General features: G+C 36.0%; 1 protein-coding gene and 1 long non-coding RNA gene across 5 annotated transcripts in view; one reads left to right on the top strand and one right to left on the bottom strand.

The window, feature by feature from the left end:
• The window catches only part of nectin1b (nectin cell adhesion molecule 1b), a 216,995-nt gene that overhangs the window by 134,578 nt on the left and 54,509 nt on the right, over window positions 1–27,908 (top strand). The gene's annotated exons all lie outside the window — the stretch shown is intronic.
• Window positions 7,387–9,975, bottom strand: LOC122140349. Of its 2 annotated transcripts, none has more exons than XR_006157004.1 (5): window positions 9,834–9,975; window positions 9,481–9,549; window positions 9,214–9,311; window positions 7,976–8,100; window positions 7,387–7,810 (listed from the first exon to the last, which is right to left on the bottom strand). It is a non-coding gene; the product is annotated as an uncharacterized LOC122140349 (long non-coding RNA). The 2 variants fall into 2 exon arrangements; XR_006157005.1 differs by having other exon boundaries at window positions 9,481–9,576; window positions 9,834–9,953.

The following is a 27,908-nucleotide window of genomic DNA, read 5'->3' as shown; positions in this document are numbered from 1 at the left end:
GCTGAACTTGTAGTTCACAGCAAACACAGTTGAGCAGAACAATACTAACGCTCGGCTCTGAAGTGAAAAGCTGGTATGTATTTCACCCGCTGCCTTAATATACTCACACTGTGAGCAGTGGCAGCTGGATGCAATAATTGCATGCCAATGTGCATTGGCTCTTTTAGTTTACACTTGAAGTAGATTGGTCTATCGAAGCGATATCCCAATTCGTCTGACTGAAAGGGAACACTGCTACTAAAGAACCCCTGGACAAAAGCCAGTAATTTGCCCTTGTTTAATTGCATAATGTGTGTGTGTGTGATAATTATGATCCTACAGCAGATCCTATGATCCTACAGCATTTCAGCTGTAGAATCATTATGATCATGACTCTACAGCAAGATATTTTCCTGCTGACTGTTGTAGGACACATTTACTGTCATTGTATTACATTGTAAAAGTACTACAGTAAAACTACTGTGAAAGTACAGCAACTAGCACCCAAAATATACTGTAGTGCATACTAATTTGTGTGTGTGTGTGTGTGTGTTTTAACTGAGCAGCTTCCATGGCAAGATTTTTTACATTTCCATGTGTGCTTTAGCAGTGTGTAGACAGGGAATGGACAATCTGTGGTCTGGGCACTGGGTAAGATGGTATGCATGTGGGATTGCGATTGTCATCCTTATTAAAGAGACCAGAGGCAGATCTAAGCTTAGCCTCCCTCCCAGCCTGACAGCAGATTTCCCTCCTCATTCTTTAAAGGATGACCTTCTTCACCTCCTCATCTTTAAAGTTAGTGCACCGACAGCAAGCTGTGAAGTGAAATTAGGCAGTGCATTAAATAGCCTAATTTTACCTGCCCAAAAAGCATCAGGCAGGAACAGAATTCCCAACAGGGGACATCATAAACGATGGGTGTAGGTAGACATTGAGCACTGAAAGACGTTTTGTATTTGACTTTGCTCATTCTCATTTGTCCTAGTATAAGTTGGCATTTTATCCTTCTGAGTGGACCTAAGCTCTCTCATCATCTGTCCTGGTTGAAAATGTGTGGCCCTCTGCCATGAAGTGTTTGATTTCTCTTAAATCAACTGGTCAATTTACCAAGGATGTGCTGGAATTGATAGTCTATTACCCTGACTATCACATGTAATCGTTTGAGGCTGATCTTTGGCCTGGGATGGTCAAAGATTTGACCTGTCTTTGTGTGCCTGTCTTTCTACTTCCTGTATTGTATTTACTCACTGAGCGCTAAGACTGTATGATCATATGGTAGTAATTCTTTGTTCCCTGTGAAAATGTGCATGTTTATCATTTTGTGTTCTGTCTTAAAATGAGAGTTAAGCTCTGTCAACTATCAGGAAATAAATTATTAACAGTTGCAGTGCAGGCTCACTTAAAAATGTACCTCCAAACTAAAAAAAAAAAAAAAAAAAAAAAATGTACAATTCACTGCAGTTTCCAGCTGACATAATCACTAATGGAAGGATACGCCAAAAATATATTTTCCTTGTCACCAAATTATTATTACAAGTGCAGATTTTCAGTTATTTCCTCTCCACCCCAATAAATACCTCTGCACATGGATCCTCTCGAGCCTCCTGAGTCTTCCTCATCACACATATTACTGTGTTGTGACCTCAAAACACTGTTAACATGCTATGCATCACATTATCAGCTCCATATAAATGGCTTTTCTGATATAGTAAACTTGCTCAGTAGCTCACCTGGTACAGCACTGCACTTGCGATATGTACAGTAGCACTTGGGTGAGACACAAGGCACAATAATAGCTAAAAAACAAAAAAAAAAATCTTTTTAAATCAGGCCAAAATGGCACAGTTGCTTTAGAAAATGTGTTTTTATGTAATGTTTACTTTTTTTTTTTTCGACAATATTGGTTATTTTTAGGGTTGGGTATAGTATTGGTGGTATGTTATTGGTGGTATTAAATGTGATAGATCATTAACTTTTACTTTCACTCACCAGACATTTCTGCCACTTACTGAACACTTCACTTTTGCAATACGTGTAAGTAGCAACATACTGTAGTATCATTTGTTCTTATGTCAATGATCTCAAACACTGTTGGTTCCCAAGTGGTCGATTTCCAGTGAAAATGACAGGTGTGTAGATATACAGGTTTTTAATGACTTGGGGATTAATATATTTTGACTGAACTTTCTTGTTGGGTGAACTATCCCTTTAATCGACAAATGTGGATGACATGCATATTATAAAATAGCTGGTGCTTATTATTGGTGTTACAGCTGTTCTGAACATTTGCTTCACTTTGTTGGCCATGTGTTCTGTGCTGCACAATTGCTCTTTTGTCTTCTGTGCTCCACACCAGCTTTCGGCTTGTTATGTTGTTTTTTCTTCTTGCCACGGAGCCAAACCATTTCTCACATTCTCTCTCCTGCCTTGGCTTTTAGATCCATTCTTCTATATTTTTCAACAGTCTCCCTGCACTCACTCAGGTTGCAATCTTTGGCTGTGGACAGAGCCAGGGCTCAAGGGGAAATGCATTCTAGATTGGAGAGCACGCTCCAGTGTTTCCTTAACAATAACAGAAGGTGTGGATCAAGCGTAGTGTTCTTAGGCCTGGGGGAGGGCCGCTGAGAGAAAGGGAACGAGGGCACGCTAGTGTTTCACACCATCAATGAGACGTCTAGAGTGTGTTATCTGTCTCACTTGTGTTTTTGGAGGGGATGAAAGACCCCACATTCCTACTATGAATAGAATTCATGGCAGGCATTCTCTGAGGGTTGCCAGCTATGAACCCTGTGAACAAATTGCTTCATAAACCTCAGTCTGGACTTTCTTGATGATTAAGGCATCTATATCCTTTTTAGACACATGGAGAAGTCAAGTGCATCAAACTTTGTCAAAGCTGTGTACACGATCACTTTAGTGCTTTAAGAACATACTGGGAAAATGTGGAAATAACACATCACATCATTTAATTTCCATCATGGATTGTATGAAAGAATGCAAACTGAAAAATGTATGTGTACACTTGAGTACCTGCTTAACCTGTGTGAGTGTGGTGTATATTTCCACATATGCTGAAAATCCCTTCCTGTGTTGTTTACGTATGTTTTCATCTTTGACATCTGTTGGATCCACACATGCATATTTTTATTGACCATAAGCTTTATTTGATAAAAAAAAAAAAAAAAAAAAAAAAAAAAAAAAAAAAAAAAAATCAGGCTCTGGAAAATGTTTAGGTTTCTTTTGACTATCCTTTTTAAAAAAACTACGGTGGTACCATGGTACAGTGGTGGTATCAGATTGTAAAACCATGGTATTTTCATACATAGTCCCTGCTTGAAAATCAGGCCGAAACTAGCTAAAGATGTGTGTAGCTGTGTTTTGGAACATGCTAACTGGTTATTAGCCAGCCCATGCTGTTCATTAGCTAGACTACCAGCTGGTGGGGATCTGGCGGGACTGGAAGACCATGCTTGACTATCTACTATGTTCCAAAAACCAGCTTGACCATTAGGGGGATATTTCACCCAATGGCATTCCAAAATCAAAGAAATAAAGAATTATTTAGTTATTTATTTATATTATTACAATTATTACATTATATCATAATTTATTTATTATGATGAAAATAAAATTGTACTCTGGTAGTCAAGGCTCTATTTCTAAAGCTATCATTTGGCTTCAGATGTCTTGGAATATACTTTTATGGAGCACATTTATGGTGTTTTTGTGCAATTTTGACTCCCTGATAGCTGGTTTATTGCTTATCTACCAGCATTTACAAGGACCAACTAGAAACCAGCTACTGTGCTTTAGCTGGATTTTCCACCAGTGATTGGATTGAATGATGACTGAATGTGCCTGTGGAGACATTTCTGCTAAATTATATTGCATTTCTTCTTACACGTTTGGCCGCAGTTTTGAAGTGAAATGTCCAATGAGTTGCACTCAAAGCACATTCAGTTTTATCTGAAACAGTGTTTCAGCAGTCACAGCAGATTGCAAATTACTGTAAATGTCCAGTCAGTGAGTGACAATATAAGGTTAATGCTCTTGCGTTAAATAACATAGGCCTAAAACCTATTAAACCTTACTTTAAACACAACCGATAGTGTCAACAAAAGCAAATAAATTTGCTGATGCAATCATGCATTTTAGCTTGCTTCTGCAAGTCTTTGAGCTCTTCTATTGAGTGACACATGTTCGACAGGCCTTGTACCAATGCAAGTTTCATTGCAAGTTTAATGCTGTACCAGGTGAGCCTCTGAGCAAGATTACTATATCAGAAAAGCCTTACATAAGGAGCTGGTAGTGCAATAGTTCACAAATTACTGTATGCACCATGGTGTTAGTATTGCACAAGGAAGCTTGCAAAAAAAATAAGTATTTATAAATTGATAATTTAATATAATTTAATATAATCTTAATTTACAATAACATTTTTGGAGTAAAATATGTTGAGGTTTTATTACCGCTAGAATTAACCGCAGCTTTAAACTGCAGCTGCAGCGAATTGTATGTAAAAGGAAAAGATCAAATAAATATATTCCAGCAACCGGCGAGGATTTGGAGAAATTTAGAGGGCAAACATAAATTAAATATCATTTACAAAGTCAGCTGCCACCATGTAAGATCATCGTAGTTCTGTTTATATGAGCTTGCAGTGGAAGGTAAGTGCCAGAACTCTATGGGCCTGCGTTACCTAGCTTATAGATAAATTGAAAACCCATACATGACATATACATATACATATATATATATATATATATATATATATAAATACACGGCACATGGGTCTTTGTTCAGCAAGCTGTTAAATGGAGTCAGAAATTAAAGCACTGACCTCTTGATGCTAACCGTGGAGACACTTGGCTTGCAGGAAGAAGCAATTTTGCTAATAAAAAGGGAGAGAATCAGAATCTACCGAAGTACTATGGGTTTCCTGTTTTGAGCTGATACTATAGATGCCCTGAAATTAAAATGCGCCCTGGCACGATGAGGGAAACGGCATTGCTACAGACAGGGATTTGGTGGGGCTGCTCATGAAGGAAGTACTAAAGCAAATGCTACTGAATGAATTGAATTTTTCTCAATTGTATAAAAACTAACACCTGACCTTGGACCAGGAAAGCATTACGGAGACATCAAAGCCTCTCAAGAATAGGAAATGGGTCTCACCTTGGAACAACTTGAATATCACATGATGTAGTAACATTTTCTCATGGCTTAGTGAATGGTGTTACTATGACAACACTTCATAATAACATGCTTTTATTATTGTGCAGTGAATGAAGGTACCATTCTGCTTGTAACATTTCCATACACTTCTATTAGTTATAGCTTGTGTTCACTGCATTCCATTGGCTAAATTCATTTATGGTACTTGTACATGCTGCCAATGTGTTTTATATGGTGTGCATATGCCTCTAACAATTCAAAAGCTACAAGCTAAGCACCATAGACATTGAGGGGGACACCCCCCCCCACCCAAAAAAAATTAAAAGTGGCCAAACTGTCCCCCTCAATAGTTGAAATTCTTGCATTGATCTGCTGCACTCCATTTCACAGCGCTCTTGTTAGCATGACGAAAACCTTTAAAAATTATATCTTCAGCCTGCTCTGCCTCTGCGGTCTAACAGCACTCGTCAATGTCACAATAACTGAGATGGCCAATCAAATCAAAGTAGGCGGGTTTTACCATTCACAGAAGAAGAGCGCGATTTCCAGCGCGAAGCGTGAGTTTAACGCTGAAACAAGACATCGAGGTAAGATGTAGAAGTTGAAAATCTTTAAATATTAGTTCACTGTTTTTTATATGTAAAAACATATGGAAATTTTGAGAGAGAGAGAGAGAGAGAGAGAGAGAGATGAAAGTTGCATTTGTGAATTATCTGCATCTGTGCATCTATTTCAACAAAAATTAAGCTGTGTGTTTAGTTAGTTAAAAACAGCGATTTACCTCCTCGTTGTTGAGTATTATAATGTAGAGATCCCATAGTAGACTGTAAAAAAGAGCGATCCAGTATCAAAGCTATTTTATTAATAAAAGTCGCGGGGCAGCGGCCCATACACAACAAGTTTCTCTGCTCTGATTTGTGTGCGAGTGGTGTGTGTGTGCGTGTGTCAAGTGCCGCATTAATATAGCTTGTTATGCACTTGTTGTGCGCGGAGACCCGGGAAAACTTGATAGCAAATGACATGTGGCCCACATACCTCGCGGAATGACGGCGATGACTCAACCTGAGTCTGGTTGACATATGTCAGCCACAACTGAACCAGATCTGGGCCACATCTCAGAAATGGTGTGGGTGACATCTGGCCCAGTTTTGTCTGACAGAAGTCAGCCACAACTGTACCAGATCCATGCCGGATCTCACAAATGGCATGGGCGACACCTGGCCCAGACTTCTGGGTTAGATATGGCCCATATTTACCCTTTCTAGACACAAAAGCATATGTAATTCATCAAGAATAAAGAAAACACTCATGTAGTCTAAACTGCTTTATTTTTAATATAAAAATTAGACAAATAAATATACATACATGAATACAAATGCATGTATAGATATAAAACAAATACATTTACATTATTACAAAATAAAAAATACAGATAAATATTTATAAATATAGTTAAATACACATTAACATTACATTTACATTTAGCAGACACTTTTATCCAAAGCAACTTACAAATGAGGACAGTGGAAGCAATCAAAATCAACAAAAGAGCAATGATATATAAGTGTTTTAACAAGTCTGTTAGCTTAAAACAGTACACATAGCAAGTTTTTATTTTTTATTTTATTACATAATAAATAAAAAAAAACCTATAGTATAGAAAAAGAAAAGAACAAGCTAGTTTTAGAGGCCCTTTTTTTGCTTTTGTTAATTGTGTATATATATAATATATATATAAATGAATACAAAAAGATTAGAGAAGCAAGTATTATTATTTCTTTTTTTTTTAAGAAAACAAGCAGTTAGTAAATGAAAGACAACATATACACATGACGTATATCACATAACATATTGCAGCTGTGCGATTTGGGGCAAATATCTAATTGTGATTTTTTTGACAGATAGTGCAGTTGCGATTTGATTTGTGATTTTAATTTTGCAAAGTCAAGCTTTAGCTTAATATTGTCAATAGTGTGCAGCACAGTATGGGTTTCGTTACCCTGCTGAAAAAAACAAAAACAAAAAAACAATAGAAACCATCACAGAAATTCTTATGGTTTCCATTAAAACAATAACAAAATTACTTTTTGTAGTGTGTTTAGGGCATTATTCCAATATGAATTACTGTTGTTCTATTTATTCCCATCTGCCAGATTACATCCCACCATAGAATCCATCAAATACCAGTAGACACCATTATAGTTTACATTAAAGCCAATATAATTCCCATTATAACCCTTAATTCCATTAAATTTTCTATTGTGTTTTAGGACGATTTATTCATTTTTTTAAGTATTTAGGATTTTAAGAACAAGTGGAAAATGTGCTGAATGTTTCATTTCTTCTAAGTAAAATTAGCAATGCAGTTAAACTGAATTTACATTTGTGTTAAAATACAGAGACAAGCGTGAGTTGACACAGGCTGCAGCCGTGCATCAAGCCTTGTCCATATTCCCAGATGCGCTCGTAGAGTCTTGCGGTTTGGAGTATACCGAGTATAAACAAGCATTACAAAACAGGCTTCTGTAAATGGATCCTCTGTGAGACGCGGCAGAGAGGAGTGAGTATGAGAATCATTCAGATACACAGGCTGATTCAGTCTTCTGAATTGGGAGTAGTGAACATGCATTATAAACTTCTTTCAAATTAGAATCTGTTGGGGAGATAAAATGTGCAAGATAACGCATATGTACTAATAAAAACATCAAACAAAAAACAACAAACAAAAAAAAAATTATCTTTTACTCTCCAGTACTGAAAGCAGAACTGATAAGGGAGCCCTTGATACTGTGACACAGCTCTTTCAAATTAACATTACCTTTTTTGCAGTGGCGGTAGTTTGTATGTCCATCTATAGTTGCCATCATCTAAGGTCTTTTGAGTACTGGTATCATCTGAAGTCCTCACAAGTCCTGCAAGTGTGCTGTGCAGTTTCTAATAACCCTGGGATGGACATTTGCAGAACAGGAAGGCAAAGGGAGAAAGATTAGCATAACTGCTATTCATATCATTTCAGGCAATGTGCACTTTTTTACTATTTCATCAATGGAGTACATTGAGTACTATTTTTAATCTAGTAGGTTTAAACTGAAAATAATTTTTTCTAGATCCCTTAATAACACATTATTATTTGTTGTCTGTTTTTGGGGAACAGACACAGTCTCTATAGAATGGACTGCATATGCCAGAGTAACATTTAATACATTTTAATAAAATTTAAGCTGGGAGGAACATCATAACTGTAATTTACACAACCATTCAAGAGTTTGGGGTCTGTAAGATATTTTATGCCTTTATAAAAAATCTCTTATGCTCACCACGGCTCCATTTATTGAATCAAATTACAGTAAAATAGTAAACACTTTGACTATTACAATTCAAAACAACTCTTTTCTATGTGAATATTATGTTAAAATGTCATTTATTCCTTTGATCAAAGCTGAATTTTCAGCATCATTACTCCAGTCTTCAGTGTCACATCTTCAGAAATCATTCTAATATGATGATTTACTGCTCAAGAAACATTTCTGATTATGATCAATGTTAAAATACAGACGTGCTGAATTTTTTATTTTTTTTGGATTCGTTGTTACATAGACTCCAAACATTTGAATGTTAGTGTTACATGCATCAAATTGTTCAAAATCATCTGTTTCAAATAAATGCAGGTCTTTTGAACTTTGTATTCATCTGTGAATCCTGAAAAATAAAATGCACTCACTGTTTCCACAAAAAAATGAAGCAGCACAACTGTTTCAAACGCTGATAATAAGTTTCTTGAGCAGCAAATCAGCATTTCTGAGGGATCCATGTGACACTGAAGACTGGAGGAATGATGCTGAAAATACAGCTGCACATCACAGGAATAAATAAGTTTATAATGTATTCACATAGAAAACAGCTATTTTAAATTGTAATAATATTTCACAATATTACTCTTTTTACATATTTTAATCAAATAATTACTACAGAGGTGAGCAGAAGATAATTATTACAAATTGTATCAACTTCAAGCTTTTGAACACTAGTGTACTGTATATTTGAGGTTTGACTTACTGTACTAGTCTTGTGGTCAATAGCATCTTGGAGATGTTGTCTTACAGTAGGTTCACTCCGACTCTGCTGGATGCAGCAGGCCATCAGCACTGAAGAATCTAGGAACAAAACAAGCAATTTGACACAGAGCCAACAATATTTTGTATGCAGTTCCAGGTTTATTAGATGGAAACAAGCTAGAGCAGGTGAAATGCAAAAAATAAATAAATAAAATAACAGATTCATTGTGATATATGTTGTGAAAAAATGCATATTAGGTTACTTAACCTTTTCAGCGCTTCCTACATATCTGTCAGCAGCTCCCTTCAGAAATATTGAAATCTTGGACACTCCCTTCTGTTGTAGAAGGATTATTTTGTCACTCTTGAAATCGCAGAACAGTTTTATGTTTTACCATAAAAGATCAAAACAACTTTAGTTTTCAGCCAATTCAAACGCGCTCCTTGATAACGTGACGTCATCGATAAACAGTAAAGTGTAAATGTTAAGGTTAAATTAAGCAATTTCCAATCATCCATTGAAAGATTACCAACAAAACAGTCAAAAGCTATCATCTACAGATAAAGATTTGATTAAAAGCCCAAACTTACATAAATAAGAGCACAATAGAGTTATCATACCTGACGATACGTCGTCTGAAAACAGTAGAAATGCAAACGGACTTTTTCGAAGACATTAAACCATTCCTATAAAGTAAATAAACAACAGAAGCGAGTCAAATACAAGTAAGAGAAGTGTCAGCAACAGTTATGAGTAATATTTGTGTGATTTTATGGACTAAACTCACCTGAAAACAACGAAAACGAAAACAAACCACGAATTAAAACCCACACACTTACATTACATAAATAAACATCCATGGCAACTCCATCGGGTCCGCGCGCACGCCCATGAAAGCACGTCACGAATTAAAAGTCACACGCTTACGTTACATAAATAAACATATGAATAAACATATGCCCCTTATTTTTTTTCTGTAAGAGGGGGCGCGGCCATTTGTAAATTTAATGTGTCTGTGTCATTCCAGCTATATTATCTGTACAAACAGCTTGTTTTGCTGTTTACTGTTGCGAACTTGTTTATCTTACCATGTTATTTTTAATGTATTGTCTTAATTATGAACGTACTGGTTTGTAGTGCAAACAGTTTTACCGTTTACTGCACTTTGTTCTTCTTGTTATTTCCCTATAACCATGACCATAAGTCTCACACATTCACATACAATTGCTTGGTGGATAGAATTAGATTACTACATAAACAATTCAAAAATGTCATTCAATTATGATATTGCTAATTTAAAATTCATTTTGTAGTTCTATAGCCCAGTGCAAAATGCCAGGCCTGCACTTAATAGTGGGACAAAGTAGCACTTTTATAGTTTAAGATTTTGTATTGTTGCTTTTACAAACACTCATATATGTATGTATGTGTGTGTATATATATATATATATATATATATATATATATGTATGTGTGTGTGTGTGTGTGTGTGTGTGTGTGTGTAAGGTGCATCTTGAAGAAATGTGAATATCATGAAAAAAGTTAATTTTTTCTAACTTTTTTTTATTAAAAAGTGAAATTTTCATATATTCTATAGATTCATTTTTTTTTTTTTTTTTTTTTTTTTTTTTTTGATGATTAGAGCTTAATTTAATGAATGTAATTATTGCATTTAAGGACACTGAAAATTATCAAAAAAGTATAAAAAAAAGGAGTTAAACAAATATTATTTAATTATTTAAAATGATTTTTAAAAGAAACTTTGTCCTGTGGTGTGACAGTACAGGTGTCACAATGGAGGACTTTTTTTTTTTTTTTTATCACACCAAAGGACGTTTCAGCCTTTTCTGTCAATTAATGACCTTGCTATTCCAAGCTAACCTGTCATTAGTGGTAAGCAAGACACATTTGCAAAATTTTCTATGATTATGTAGCTTAACATGCACTTTTTAATTTAAAAAATATATAATTTAGGGGTGTCATATTAATGCACAACAAAGCATAAAACATTTGTTGTGGTTCCAAAAAAGTTCAAAGGACATGGTGTCACACCAGAGGACATGGTACAAAAATGTAAAAAAAAATCGAATAACATTGCAGCTTCATAACAGGTCCGTGTAGGACAAATAAATGTGTGTATGTATATATATTACGTGTCCTGAAATATTTTGGGCGTCCAGTACTCAAAATAGTTTTAGAACCACTGACTGGTAAAGTAAGGTGATCTGCCAGGACGTGTCTTCAGAAAATGGCACATCTGGTCACCTGGTATAGGCCATATCTGGCCCACATACAACAAGCCAGAACTCAACCTAAAACCGGTTTGTCACACATGGGCCGGATCTGGCCCACACGCAACAAGCCAGAACTCAACCAAAAACCGGTTTGTCACACAAGGGCCGGATCTGGCCCACATACAACATGCCATAACTGACACTAAAACCGGCTTGATGTGTGTGAGCCAAATCTGGCCCAAATGACCTCTGCCACTGCCAGAGCTCAGCCATATGTGCCATATTTGGCCCAGATAAGGCCCGGAAGTGTATGCTATCAGGGTACCCTCCCTCAAACACCGTGGCGGATTCCTGTAGATAAGACGCTGTGCTCTGCGCTGTGAGGGGAAATCCATTAGGGTACAGTTAGGGTATGTCGAAAAACTCCCAAGTAATTTTCTCCTTCAATTCCAAAATCATACGAAATCGCTGCAGAAGCACTGACCCAGTGTTTACAAAGTGAACGTGCAAGGATGGTCAAACACTCTTTCCAAAAATTAAAAAAAAAAAAAAATAAATAAATAAATAAATGTTAATTTTTAATTTAAACAAAGGACAATTTTGAAGTTGGAAGAGAAAAGTGTTGGGAATTTTAAGACATACCCTGTCTTGAACCTTATTACACAGAGTATGCATGCACATGGTGGAGCTAGACAAGACAAGCAAAAAGGGTATTTTTTATTTTATTTATTTATTTATTTTTTGTTATATAAGTTGTGACTGATAAATTATTTGCGATTGAAGAAAGGGAGACATGAACATCTTGGATGGCATGGGGGTCAGTAAATTATCAGGATATTTTTATTCTGAAAGTCATGTACTCTGAAGCCTACTATAGCATGCAAAATACGTATTTAGTTGTATGTATTGTGTTCGCTCCACACAGCTTGTATGTCTCTGTCTAACAGCAATATCTATTCACTCGCAATTGTCTAGAAATGTATAGATGAATAGTGAATGTTTGTCATTGTTATAACTTATAGTTCTGATAAAGAATAGAGCAATACGTTAGAGTACAAACTGCAATGCTTTATCAATACGTTTCTGCATTGGGCTGACACATATAACATGGCTGTTTGGGTGTTTACCACAGAGCTGTGGGCTAAGTAATGGTGATCAAAGGAGGAGTTTGGAAAAATGAATCATTAAACGAATCGTTTGGGAGTCACTGAGCAAAAAAAAGGGGAAAAAAATGCATATTTTAAGACATTTAAGTTTTTTGACCTTGCATGCAAGTCAACTTGTTGTTTGGGACTCCCAAAACCAAAATATGAACCTTTCATTACCCATAATAGGGGCACTTTATAATGTAATTTATTTACGTGACGCAGCGATTCATTTTCAAAATCAGTAGGCTACTCCAGTCTTCAGTGTCACATGAAACTGTTGTGCTGCATATTTATTTATTTAGTTGTGGCCTAATGGTAAGAGAGTTTGACTCCTAACCCTAAGGTTGTGGGTTCGAGTCTCGGGCTGGCAATACCACGACTGAGGTGCCCTTGAGCAAGGCACTGAGCCCCAAAATGCTCCCCGGGCACCACAGCATAAATGGCTGCCCACTGCTCCGGGTGTGTGTTCACGGTGTGTGTGTGTTCACTGCTGTTTGTGTGCACTTTGGATGGGTAAAATGCACAGCACAAATTCTGAGTATGGGTCACCATAAATGGCTGTATGTAACGTCATTTTCATTTATTTATTTATTTATTTATTTATTTATTTATTTATTTATTTATTTTTGGAACCTGTGATACTTCTTTTTTATCTTTTTTTTTAATATTTTATTAATAAAAGAATAAAAAGGATAGCATTTATTCAAAATAGTTATCTTTTCTAAAATATATGTCTTTACTATCACTTTTTATCCATTAAACACATCCTTGCTGGATAAAAGTATTAATTTCTTTAAAAGAAGAAGAAAGAAAGAAAGAAAGAAAGAAAGAAAGAAAGAAAGAAAGAAAGAAAGAAAGAAAGAAAGAAACAAATTACTGATGCCAAACTTTTGAATAGTAGTGTATATTGTAACACAAAATTTATATTTTGAATAAACACTGTTCCTTTTAACGTTTATTTACCAGTGAATCCTGAAAAAAAGTATCACAGGCTAAACAATATGAAGCAGCAAAAATGTTTCCAACATTGATTATAAATCAGCATATTAGATTGAATTCTGAAGGAAGACTGGTGTAATAATGCTGAAAATTCAGCTTTGTTTTACAGGAATAAATTATATTTTAAAGTATATTAAAATATAAAACTGTTATTTTAAATTGCAATAATATTTCACAAAATTACGTTTTTTTTTTTCTGTATTTTTGATTTAATAAATGCAGCCTTGATGAAAAAAAAAAAAAAAAAAAAAAACGTCCTGATTCCAAACTTTTGACTGGCAGTGTGTGTGTGTGTGTGTGTGTGTGTGTGTATATGTATATTATATATATGTATATATATATTTATATATATATATATAAAGATCATATTGTATCAAAATTGGACTAGAAGAGCTGAGACTGGTGTGACAGCAACATATGGAGCTAAATACAGTGCAGTATTGAGGAAAAAATAACTAGCTTATTGGTGTGGTAACGTTTAATTTCACTTTAAAAACAAAACACTCTTTTAATGTCACTGTATTTCCACCAGAACTTGTAGAATAATACATGAGGGATTGATCAGACTTCCAAATATTCTCTCACACATGTAAAGTTAGCAAACCCAAAACATTCATGTAAATGGTTTCATCCTAAATGGAGCTCTCTGGAATTAGAATGTTATTTTTACTCTAGTAAATACAGTAAGTTTGTCCTAGAATTGTTGTCTGTCTCATAAGTAGCATTGGAAAGCTAAATTATTTTAACCAAAGCACTGTTTCATTCATGAACGTTATGAATGAGTCATTAATTTAATCAGTCTGTTAAAAAAAAACACTGAATTGTTCGCAGAACTACTTTGACTTTGTTTGGTAATATTTGCATTGGTGTTATTGAATTAATGTTTGAGAAAGTAATTCTAAACAAAGAGAGTCTTTGGGACACCATATTTATTTATTTATTTTTTGTCCACTGGGTATGTGAACTGTCATGCATTAGCTGGGACGTTCCATATTTTGAGCAAAAACAACAACAGCAACAAAAGTCCTACAAAACAATAAGTGTGATATTGCTTTAATACACCTTCTATAGACGATGAAGAGTAGCATTTCTGTAGATATTTTACTAACTCCTGACAATATTCTTTTGCCCCATCAACTCAAAGCTCAAAGTTTTATCTTAATGCATTGCTTTAAATTTATTCCAGCTGATTGCATGACAGTTCCTTATGTTCCCCGGCAGTTTAATTAGAGCAAAATGTACGTGTGGTTACAGCTGTCACAGAAGGGACATCTAACCAGCCATTGCCAGCCTGACAGAGTGATAATTCAGATGTGCTGGCAAATGCAGGGTTTGCTTATATCCTCATGACCAGGAATACAAGTCTTCGTGTGCACACTCCATTCAAATTTTGCCACAGTTTTGACTGTTTAATGTGACATTCTCAACCCCAGCCAATTAAACTCCTATGCAATGAATTTTGTGTAAGAAATATTCCTTTCAAAAGCAAAACATTAACAACATTATCGAAAGTGCTTGCTTTTTACAATACTTCATGTCACTATAGAGTTCAAAAACACAAACCAAGTTTTGGGTCTTAGCCAAGATCTCATTGGGTTATATGTGCCCCTCAGATGGAGTCGGAGCATTTGAATGACCAAACAAAGTCGTATTTACAAGTAGGAAATTCAGATTTCTAGATGCCAAGTTGTGACATTGAAAGGGGGATATATAATATAATATAATATATCTACAATCCACAGAAAGCAAGGTGGTAGCGAATGGTGTAAAGTGACCCATTAGGGATGGGAATTGATTACAAAATAAATAAAATAAATAAATGATTTCTTGATTCCAAGGCATTGGGAATCAAGAATTTGGAATCGATTCTATCTAAAGGAATCCACTTCCCTTTAACAGCCATTTTCAGTTCACTAGAGCTGATCATTAATTATCCTCTCGGTCGCTCACTAATGGCAAGCCCCACTTGAATGTATGACAATCGTAATAATAGACTTTGAGGTACAATCTGACAAGCAACGATTGTAAAGGACCAAAACAATTGTGTACGTTCGGTTTTGAAATGAGTACAACCATTCTTGGTATTCCTCTGCTGGACATCAGGCTTGCACTCATGGTGCAGTCATCTTGAGCTAGTTAGTTGCACCCAGCCTGCTGGAAAGCCTTGGGTTGCCCAGTTTGTGGTATTTTAATGATCTATTATATGTGAAGGATGATTACCTGTAGATGGAGATCTCCTGCTGGACCTTACCGGACTGACAGGAAACAATGGACATAATGATCTATTTTTTGATTGTGTGCCCACATCAGAGTGGTCATGCAACTGCTATTTATTTATCCATCTCTGTTTTGTGGAAAGGAATGGGATTTTCATTAGCATTTGAGGTTAAAGTACAGCTTTAATTACAAAACGTTACTCATTGTGAACAGAAAGTCCCAAAGCACAAACGGAAACATGCTGCAATTGTGGGTCTTTGTACAGTGAGTGACTGGAACAAAACAAATGGCGTATGAATGCCTTCACATTAGAAAACTTGTAAAAGAAAAATTTCCAAAATTATTAGAAGCCCTACCATCTCGTAACAAGGTATAACAGCTGGGTGGTTCCTTTATTGCGATTTATTTGTTTATGGGCCGCAAAGAGGCTGAATGGCCTCAGGTGCTTCTCCCCTCGTACCAGAGGATTCAGAAGCCAATAATGTGCCCGGATTTTTCTTAATAAACACATACCAGGTGTTAGCAATTTGTCCTTAATAAAGTGTTGCCCTCTGCAGAGTAGTGAAGAACAACTATCAGGAACAATCACAGTCGCTTTCCCAGGAGGCTGCATGTAGGGCTGAGACCGAAAGGGCCGGATGGATGACACGGTCAGGACGAGGCAGAATGCCTTACTTCATGGAGCGTTAGTGGGAAAACAGCAGTGGAAAACAGGATGACATCAAGATCTTGTGGTTCTGAAGGAGACAGGCTTGAAAACGTGTAACTTTTAATGAGAGTGTGGATTTAGCATGGGGTGGGCGGGAGCGGGGTGAACGAGGAGGGAAGGATCTGCAGACGCATTAAGTGGCGCTCCGAGTTGGCAGCAAATAACACAGATTTATGAACTTCATTAAACCACATTTCTGTTTCTTTATTGGGGCCTGTGGTATTTGGCCCACATGGAAAAAACAAGGGGAAATAAAAAAGCAGCAATGCTACTCTGCATAAATTGCTTGCAGATCTTCTCCATACCCACGATTCCTCACCCATTTCTCTCTCTCTCTCTCTCTCTCTCTCTCTCTCTCTCTCCTCTCTCTCTCTCTCTCTCTCTCTCTCTCTCTCTCTCTCTCTCTCTCTCTCTCTCTCTCTCTCTCTCTCTCTCGAGACAGTTCTGTTTTTGATGGAGTTGTCTCAGTGTCTTGGCACCAGGAGTGTAAGGTTGTAATAACATACCCATCACTGTAGTCTTTGGAAGGAACAGGTGGCTATCATTGGCAGACGTATTCTCTTTTCATTGCCATGATGGCATGAGTCAGTTACTAAACTTTCAGTCTGTTCTCTTAAAATGCGCCCAAAAACTCTGGAGTGAGGTATGGAGAAGCCATCGGTTCAGTGTTTTGCGGTAAGCAGAGGAGACGAACACCAGGTTCAGCCTTCGGAAAACAATTCGGGCCAGCGGGAGCATTTTCCATCTGAGATGTGCATAGTGCAGTATTAAAAGCTTTGAAAAAGCTGTTTTGTCTAATGTGCACCGCATTAATGCAGATGGGAGTGTGTGTCTCTACACATTTAGTACATTTTCAGATGCATCCTTCTGTTTGATGGTGCATCAATTGAAGAAAGCCATAAAGGGAGTGCAAAAACAGAGGATAGAAACTATTTGTTGTTGTGTGTGTGTATAGACTCTTGAAAAAGTTATAAAAGTTAAAAGCACCTAACACTGGTATATTAGATGTGCTGCTTATAATAGTCTATTCAAAAAGGAAAATTTGCTTTAAATCTACTCACCCTCATTGCCATCCAATATGTAGATGTGTTTGTTCTTTCTTTGGAACAGGTTTAAAGAAATTTTGCATTGCATCACTTGCTCATCAATGGATTCTCTGCAGTGGATGAGTGCCAGAATGTTCAGGTGTTCAAAATGACAGTACAAATAGCTACTAAAAAGATCACAATAACCCACAAGTAATCCACACAACTCCAGTCCATCAATTAATGTCTTGTGAAGTGAAAAGCTCAATGACAAGGCATTTTAATGTTATCTGGCCATAATCCATAATAAAGCTTCCTCCAGTGGAAAAAAAGACTGTTGTCCTCTCACATCACAATCCACCAAGATATATTTAGAACTGTTTTGGACTGTAAGCAGTGCTTTTTCTGTGCATTTTTCTCTTCTGATTTAGATTAGATGACTTTCTTACCAGAGAAAGCCACATATGGATTAAGGACTCATATTTTAGCTGAAAGCAATGGTTTTATGATAAAAAAAAAAATACAAATAAAAATGTCTTAAGGATGGATTTGTTTATTGCAATCACGCAGCTTTTTACTTCAAAAGACGTTAATTGTTGGAGTTGAAGATGTGTAGATTACTTGTGGATTATTGAGATGTTTTCATCAGTTGTTTGGACTCTCATTGTGATGGCACCCATACACCGCAAGGGTCTGTGGGTGAGTATTGCTATATTTCTCCAAATCTGTTCTGAACAAACTCATCTACTGTACATCTTTGATGACCTAAGGGTGAGCAAAGTTGTCTTTTTTAAATATTTTCAAAAAAATTTGGATTTCTATGCATGGACAAAAATGAGAACACGTTAGTGAGAGAATCAGTAGTTGAATCTGTTTCCACTGAAAACTACTAGCATGCCCCATCATGGTGACAGACTATTAGTCAATTGAAAGAGGTCTGGTCCAGGTGGGCCAAGCTGATTTCAGGGCCTCTTATTTTAATGCGTGACACATACTGCAATGTGTGACTAACATGTTACAGTGGAGTCTTGCCACTTTGAACTTTTGAAAGATCTTAACACAAGGGTAAAAGTCCAGGATGGAAAATACCTAGCTGAAGGATGACAGAGCTCTTTACATAGCAATTGAAATGCCTTTCCCCTCTCATTTTCACACTAAAGGTACATACTCTGCATGAGATGTACTGACATGGAAGCATGCCTGATAATTCAAGATGTTTGCATGCATGTAGCGCCAGTTCTTAACATGAACTGACACGGAGTCTTAAGATGTACAATAGCATTCCATTGCCTTGTGAGCTGCCATCCTAGACAGCTTTTTAAGCACAATAGATGGGATGCAGATGGAAGCATAACTATGCCATCTTTTGGTCCCATTTTAAGGCAGCTTAGCATGTATTCTTAATTTCAAGATCATTCTTTGTATGTAACAGACATATGTGGAAATTATTATTATTATTATTATTTTTTTTTTTTTTGTACATCTAAGTAGATGCTAAAACTTACAAGGTTGCCTTCAATATGGACAAGTTGCCTTCAATATCTGAATTTTGGCTTTGTTTTCCTATTGTTTTCATACTTGCTGAAAGTAATGACTGAAAAGTTTTTTTTTACCAATAGCATGTAGGCATTGTACTTAATTTGAGGTGTGATAGAAGGTCTGATCTACAGAGAATGGTCAAAGCTATGCAATTAAGTGTACAGATAATGAAAGATGTAATGTAAAACGTAACAGATGCACAAGTTTAGTATTGTAGGCTATAGACCAAACGACGATGTGTTGCATTTGGCATGCTCACTGGCAGCATACATTATAGTTTAGTGTGGGGTACAGAGTAAATTTTTAGCTGTTAATGGCTCATCACTGTGAAGAAATTTTGACCTTATCCATATCCACTCAATAAGCACTCCAACTTCCCTGCAAAATAAATAAATAAATAATATCAGCAGTTGTTATATGTGTAACATATTTCTGTCAACTGAATCAGCCATGTCATTGATTATGAAATAATCATTATTTTGAGTCAGTTATTTCTTTTCACAAAACTGGCCAAATAGGTTTGCAAAACAGTCTGAATCAAATCATAATTTATTTTTTATTTTTTTTTAATTTTTATTTTTTTCAGTTTTAAAAGCTGTCTAGACACATCTTCATTCTGCTCAGCCTTTGCTCTCAATGATTGTTTGGTCTGAAGAGTCTCATGTCTTAAAGAAGTTATTATTATTATTATCAGTATTATTATTTTTACATGAACATATATTGAATAAATAAATAAATAAATAAATAAATAAATAAATAACTCCCCTCTGTCTATGCCCACATATGAAATCCTGCAGACGCCCTTGATGTTTATAATTATTTATGGTGCATCTGTAGTGTATTTTATGGTCTAAAATGATAACAGAAATTTGATTTACTTAAGATATTAAAGTGTAGTCTTGATTAAGACTATCCAGTCCTTTGAAGCATGCTGGCACCAGAAGTCACACAGAACAAAATTAAATGTATAATTTAAACTTTAGTAAATGAGTCAACTTCTTTTAATGAATGCTACTGATAATGTTATCTAATTTCTAATACATACAATCAACCAATATGTAACCAATATGTTAATATTTGCACTGCACTGAACTGTAGTTGTTCATACTTAAACTTCAACTCTGGACCTCGAAAAGTCAGTGGCAACTGTCAGCTGTTTGGTTACTAACATTCTTCAAAATATCTGATTTTGATGACAGAATTTGTATTTATTTATTTATTTGAAATGTTTCTTTAGGCAAATGTATGTGTGCTAGAAATGCATATGAATGTTGCCATTTCAGTAAGGATAATAGTTTAGAAGCCAGCTGCCAATGTAAACAGTATTAAAGGGGTCCTATTATGCTCTTTTACAAAGTCTTGATTTTGTATTGGGGGTGTACTAAAACAGGCTCTCATACTAGGTTGTTTAAAAAACACATTATTTTTCACATATTTTACATTATTACAATACCTCTCTCCCCAGTCTGGCATGAACAGCTGGAACAGTTCATGTATCAAATGAAGGTCTGCCTTCTGAAATACGAAATGTGCTGTGATTGGTTAGCTGGGCCAGTGTGTGATTGGCTCCACTCGGCGCCTGGTCGGGAAATGTCATGCCCCTTTTACCATAGCCGCCTGCAAGCTTCAGTGTAATTATTGCATCAAAATCATATCAATTTGAGCACGATTTAAACCCTGATGACTGTAACCAGCTTGTCTGCCTTGGGAAAGCTAGCGTGTATCCGACACAGTGATAACGTTCATTGCCTTCTCTAGTGCAGCTCAACCAGGTCTAGTCCCATTCGTCGATATTTGTGATATCACAAATCCCAGAAGATATGCGTTGTAGTCCAAACGAATCATTCGTTGTAGTTTTTGAAAAGTGATTTCTGTTAAATAAAATATCTCCTTTTGAATAGGACTTTGAGCTTTGTAACTTTGCAGATCTTTTTTTATGCTCAAACAGCAACATTACAGACTAACTAAAGTTGAAAAAAGTGAAAAAGCATACAGTATACTGTATAGGACCTCTTTAAGCAAGACCGCTCACTAGGTTTTGGAAAAGGGCAAATATGTTATTCATTAGGGACCCAACGGAAAAAAAGTGGTTGCCCATGATTATCTCATTATGCTTGTAATAACAGATATATTACTAAACAGGAAATACTGTTTATGTCAAACCATATGATATCATCAATAATCAATTACAACTTGAAGTGGTCACAAACAGGAACACATTGCTAACCAGTGGTGAATTCCATGCAGCGAATTGGGCTGGAGAATGACGGCAGAATTTATAACGCAGAAAGTTCAAATGATAAATAAATGCAAATCTGCATGGCCTAGCCCTTGCTCCCCTCGGAGAACTGTGACCAGCACTGAGGCCTGTATCGCTCTGAAGGAGAAGAAGCCTGCTGTGACCATCATGCTTAAAAATACCAGCCTTCCTCCCTTGATCCAACCATGAAGAAATCTGATTCTTCTCAGTATGATGTAAGATACAGAGCACAAGTTCACATCTGCAGAGTGAGAAACTGATATGTCATGTGATGTCTGGAAGCTGGATCTCACATTCACGTCTGGCACACTGTGTGCGGTACATGAATGTGCCGTTAGAGGAACGTTTATCTTTTAATAAACTGTTCGTATTGTGATGTTCCCTGGGTTGCTTATACTTGTATACAGAAATGGCATCTGTGGAACAAGACTAAGTATGTGTCTAACATTCATTAGCAGTGACATCCAAGCACTATTGCAATACTATGGTGGTATCAAACAGTATTTTTTTTTTTTTTTTTTTTACAGTACAGGTGCTTTATGAATAGTATACAATGGTATTTGCATGACCCCAAGGTTCCATTGTTATTTTAGAATAATGTTTTAATATAAACATAAACTATATAGTATGGAAGCATGTTTCTACCACAAAATAAAATAAAATAAAATAAAATACATTAACTGCAAATTTTATCCCACTATTCTCACTTCCTATATGGCACTAGAGATCAGTTTTTGTTCCGAGGAGCTCAGACCATCCCATATTGTAGTTTTTGTAAACATTCATATAATTTTTTTCATGTCATTCACTAGAATTTAACAAGAATGTAACCATGAACACTGTATATGATTTATATACCATTGAATGTTAACTTACAGAGTAACTTATATGACAAAATGTTAAGGATCTGAAGCCATGGAGCTGCTCAGGGGGGCTGCATTAGCACCATTGACAGGTGATGGAGGTGTCTGCCACCCAGGAGGAGGCTGCATCACTAATCATCAAGGTCGTATCCAGAAGGGGCAGAGACATCACTCTGCTGACATGGACTCTACAGGTCTATATGTGGGTTGATTCTCTGCTCTCATTGAAAATCAATGACAATTTTTCACTTTCTGAGACAGGACAGAAGTGGCATTTCTATATTTTTCTTAAATGCAGTGATTTATAAGAAAACTAATATTTGGTTACTTAGGTGGGTTTCAAATATTTTTTGCTTATTTATAAAGCTTTTGGGGGGCTTAAACTTGGTTTGAAAACAGAGTCTGGGGATATTGTTAAACCCGTGGCCCTATGATTTCTACTACGTGGAAAATGCAAATGGAATCATGGAAACATGGACGGAGTCATACAATTTAGACAAATAAATCAGAAGTAGAGCTATAAACTTAATACTGCAACACAGTGTCTTTAAACATTAACCTAAAATAATAATAATTTAATTCAAACAGTAAACGATTGTGTAACTCCTTGCTTGCCAGAGGAAATATATATATATATATATATATATATATATATATATATATATATATATATATATATATATATAAAATGTAAATTAAATTTGATTGCATTTTAAAATACTAATCAAATTGTTAATGTTTTGTTCATTCCTTACCATTATTAAAAAAAAAAAAAAAGAAGAAGAAGCAGCAGATTTTATAGGGCCCTACTACAAACACACACACGCACACCATTTATTCACATTAAACCATAAAAGTTTTATTTAACTTTTAAAAACGTGGGAAAATTGCCTAGTGTTTTCCCGAAATGCCATTAAAGTTCATCAGATCCTCTCATGTGGTAACTCAACTGTGATCCCCCTAAATGGACTTTCTATTGTTGTCTCGTGGCCACAAATGTCAAAACAAATAGAATTTTCAATTAGTTTGTTCACAGAGCACCTTAACTGAGCAATCATAGCAGAAAGGCTGTCAAATGCTGCCCCTGTGATTCTTCTTTTATGATCCACAAACAGGCTGTCATGCTTTTGGAGATGGGTAGGAGACCGCTGCTCTGGCCTGCCAGCTCGGCCGCCTGTTGAAGTTTATAGTGCATTACAAACCTATTGATCACATCTCTGCAGGCCTGCTGCTCTTTCAACAGAAAAGAGCCTGTTGTCTGTAATACAGTCGCACAGAAAGGCTATTATTTAACTCCAACATAATTCAATGGCCTTTACCGCACGCTATCACAACAACTAAAGAATAATATCGAGTCCTTGGGGTTTGGCCTTAAAGGATCAACTAGCAAAGTGATTGCTGTGTCATTCCTACTGCCGTGAACTTTATGTATCTCTCTCTCTCAGTGACTGACACTAAAGATTCAGGTTATGTGCTGATTAGAAAAGTTAAGTCCGATACGTTTCCCAGAGGAAAGTTTTATTGCTCAGAGGTTGGTCTTTCATGGCTGAGAAGACTTGATGGAGTTCTCTGTTATTAATTTAAGCATCTCAGATCTCATATTATTTAAGCATCTCAGATGTTTCTCCTAAAATGCCAAGAAATAAATGGTGAAGAGCTCATTGCATGTCTGACTATATTGTTGAATGTATGGTTAAAAAAGAGATAAGCAGCATGAGCATCATGTCAGTAACCCTCTTATGGGACGTCCTTTATCTGGTACAATATAAAAAAAAAGGGAGAGAGAGAAAATATTTCAGTCTTCAAAACTGAAGCACAGGTGTTCCATAATCCAGTTCCTTGGGCATGATCATCAGCAATTTAATCAAAGAAAGGATCATACCTTAAAGTTTAAATGGAAAAAGTTGACTCTAAAAGTTGTTTTAAAATATCCCTCTCCCAGCAATGCATTTCAAAGTTTAATTGAATCTTCCAGCATGCATGGCTTTACTACTGTAACACCATCCTGCAGGGGCTAATTGAATTTCCTTCTGTATGCTTAGCTATACATTTTGAGAACTGGATTGATTTTTCCATCCCTCATGGAGCTAGGTCTTGAACAAGGTCATTAATAAGAATTGCTGAAACAAAGCCTTGCTCCAACTATCTCCATGATGACAGAATTATTTTAGCCTTCTGGGCCACAGCTGTACAACTCTGTACGTAACTGGACTTTAGTGATTTCACCCCTACTCCCTTAAGTGAATGAGAGAAAAGTTTATTTTGTGAAGGGAGGAACAGTTTGAAGGTATGTTTTACAGTAAAGAGTTATTTTGTTTGTGACTAACAAAAATCAAGAGCAATTTACTATTAAAACAAGTATGATAATACTAATCTTAATATATTTCATATTAATAATAATAACAACAACAACAATAATCGAGAGAGAGAGAGAGAGAGAAAGAGATTTCAGAGGTTCTGGTTGCCTACTTGGTGAGAGAAAGACCAAAAATCATCATTCCCTTTCTCTGCAGTGTATCTGAGGCTCCAATCCATAAAAGGAAAATTGCATTTTGAACCTTTTCTTGTCCTCATTGTGTGTTTGTGTTATGTAACACAAAATTGTATCTGACTGCTGCACTAAGGCAATGGAAAGCAGGCCCAAAGGGCAACTACAGTTATGGGAATAAAACTCATAGCAGAAAGCCCTTTCTTCTTTTCTCTCTAACATGCAATGTCTTTCTACTTATCGACGCACGTATTTCTCATCTGTTTTGCCCCTTTTCTCAATATGTTGTCTTAAAATGATCTGCATATAAGTGATACTTTGAATAAAGAATAAAAATGGAGATGTATTTAAAATAAAATGAATGAATGAATGAATGAACCAATCAATCAATCAATCAAACGATCAATCAATCAATATTTGATTTCCTTTTTTTTTCTCAGAAACTTCAGTATCAGGGTTGAATGCTTGAGCTTGATATAAACAATACATTTGTAAAAAAAAAAAGAAAAAAAAAAAAAAAAAAATATATATATATATATATATATATATATATATATATATATATATATAAATATATATATAGTTTCCCATCATGCTTTTTTTTTTTTTTACTTTCAAAATTTACTTAAAATAAGTGCATCCAGCTGCAACTGATCAGAATCAAGCATTTAGAACATACATAGAACATACATACATAATCACAATTTTGACAGTGTTTTATGGTTTTGACATTTGGCTTGCGTTGAGATCTGTGAAGTACAGTAGTGAAGTACAGTAGGACAGACCAAAATGATAAATTTATCATTAACAATTTAATTTATCAACTGAAAATGAAGACTCATTTTAAGAGGGCAAATCATTTAATATAAGTTTTATGACTGAAATGTTAAATGACTGACATCATTTAATATAAGTTTTATGACCAAAAACATAAATAACTAAAAGTCCCCCACAATAATTAAATGTGGCCAAACTGTCCCCACCAATGTTTGAAACTCTTGCACTGATCTCCTGCACTCCGTTACACAGCACTCTTGTTAGGATGACAGAAACCTTTAAAAGTTATATCTTCAGCCTGCTCTGCCTCTGCGGTCTAACAGCACTCGTCAATGTTACAATAACTGAGATGGCCAATCAAATCAAAGTAGGTGGGTTTTACCATTCACAGAAGCAGAGCGTGATTTCCGGTGCGAAGAGTGAGTTTAACACTGAAACAAGAAATCGAGGTAAGATGTAGAAGTTGCAAATCATTTAATATTAGTCCACTGTTTTTTATGTTAAAAAAATGGACATTTTGAGAGAGAGAGAGAGAGAGAGAGAGAGAGATGAAAGTTACGTTTGTGAATTATCTGCATCTGTGCATCTATTTCAACAAAAATTAAGCTGTGTGTTTAGTTAGTTAAAAACAGCGATTTACCTCCTCGTTGTTGAGTAATATAATGTAGAGATCCCATGGACTGTAAAAAAAGAGTGATCCAGTTTCAAAGCTATTTTATTAATAAAAGTCGCCGGGCGGTGGGCCATACACAAGTTTCTCTGCTCTGATTTGTGTGCGAGTGGTGTGTGTGTGTGTGTGTGTGTGTGTGTGTGTGTGTGTGTGTGTGTGTGTGTGTGTGTGTGTGTGTGTGCATGTGTCAAGCACCGCATTAATATAGCTTTTTATGCACTGCCATTCAAAATCAGATATGGTTCTGATTGGCTACTCTGTTGGACACTCCCAATATCTTAAAAGAGAAAGATCAAAAATCACAGTCCTATTCTCTGAAGTTTAGCTATCTGAGGCTTCCACAAGTATGGTTTACACATCTTTAAAATATATAATATCAACCATGAAATGACCATTAAAAGCAGAGCGTTATCAAATGTCTATATATTTAACAGTCCTTTTTGGTCTGTGACTTTTAAAACATCAGAGGAACACCAATGTGTAATATACTTGTGAAAAGTGCAAGTATTTTTCCTGCCGTTTGGAGGTTTCAAACACCATGACTTCCAAGTAGACTGCAGAAAGCACAACGCCTGAGGTCAGCGAGGGCCCCAAAAGCAGTTGTCCCGAAGTGACATGTAATTGCTTACACTGTCAAGCACAAAGTGAGAGCGGTGTGGGGCGGTTTACAGGTGTGGAGACTTGTGCTGCCATTGTTCGCCATTATGTGAAGTGGTGCCCTGAATGTCCATCATTGTGTTCTAGAGAGAGTCAGCCAAGCGATCAGAGGCTGTTGGGGAAAAAACACCCCTGGGACAGAAGCTTCGTCCTGTCAGGAGAGACAGTCATGGTCAGATAATAATGAAGACATCATGGGGGCTATAGATAGGCGTCTTACTCTGTAGAGTCTCGAAAGTGTTTAGAGATTCTCACAGCACTGGGAGAGAAGCCATTGATTCTACTCTAGGTTTGGTAAGTTTTGCTTATTGAGGTTGGCAGACTCTGTTTGAGGACGGAATCCTAATGCTGCTCTGCTATTCAATTCGGGATCTCTGGAAGTGAGTCTGAGCCATTGTGCCTTGATGTTTGATGGACTACTCAGCAGTTAAAGATTCATGAGAATGCATTATTCTGTTTTCTGCCCATCTTTCTAGTACTATTGAATCAGCGAGAATGCATACGCTTTTTTGACATGGATGAAACTTTATAAATCCGTGCTCATAATCTTGGATCAGCCAGTGATTGAGGATTAGAGTTTAATGAAAAATACTGATTCATGTGAGGACAGATCCACACTTTCTTAGCACCAGTGATAGTTATATAATTATATCACATATCATTTTTGTTCATATCACATTATTAGGACATACCAATTACTTGTTAAGTAAGTAAAACTCTTTTCTGGACACTTAATATCAGATCCAAATGTATTTCTTGGCTTCTACCCCAGACTTACAAAGAGAAATGTACTTCAACTGCAGTCTCACATTTGAAACTAATAGAGTTTGAACTCCCAGAGGAAATACAAATTACAAATGAGATCTCTTTAATATTTCAATTACTTCTTCTAGACAGCAATGAGATTAAATAGAGAGCAAATTGAAATCTTTTTATTCTAAAGTTTCAGAAAATATATCAATAATGTCTCAAACTGTGCTCGGATTTGCCAAGATACCAAGTTCTGCAATCAAAATCAAAGATACCAATATGAACTCTCATCAAATGAATAATTTGCTATCTGTTTTAATTTTAAAGCTATGCCAAAATGTCACTCTTAGCTTGAGTTA

The sequence above is a fragment of the Cyprinus carpio genome, chromosome B18 (genome assembly GCF_018340385.1).
Source record: "Cyprinus carpio isolate SPL01 chromosome B18, ASM1834038v1, whole genome shotgun sequence".
Classification (NCBI taxonomy): Eukaryota; Metazoa; Chordata; class Actinopteri; order Cypriniformes; family Cyprinidae; genus Cyprinus; species Cyprinus carpio.
This window is presented reverse-complemented; position numbering and strand designations above follow the sequence as displayed.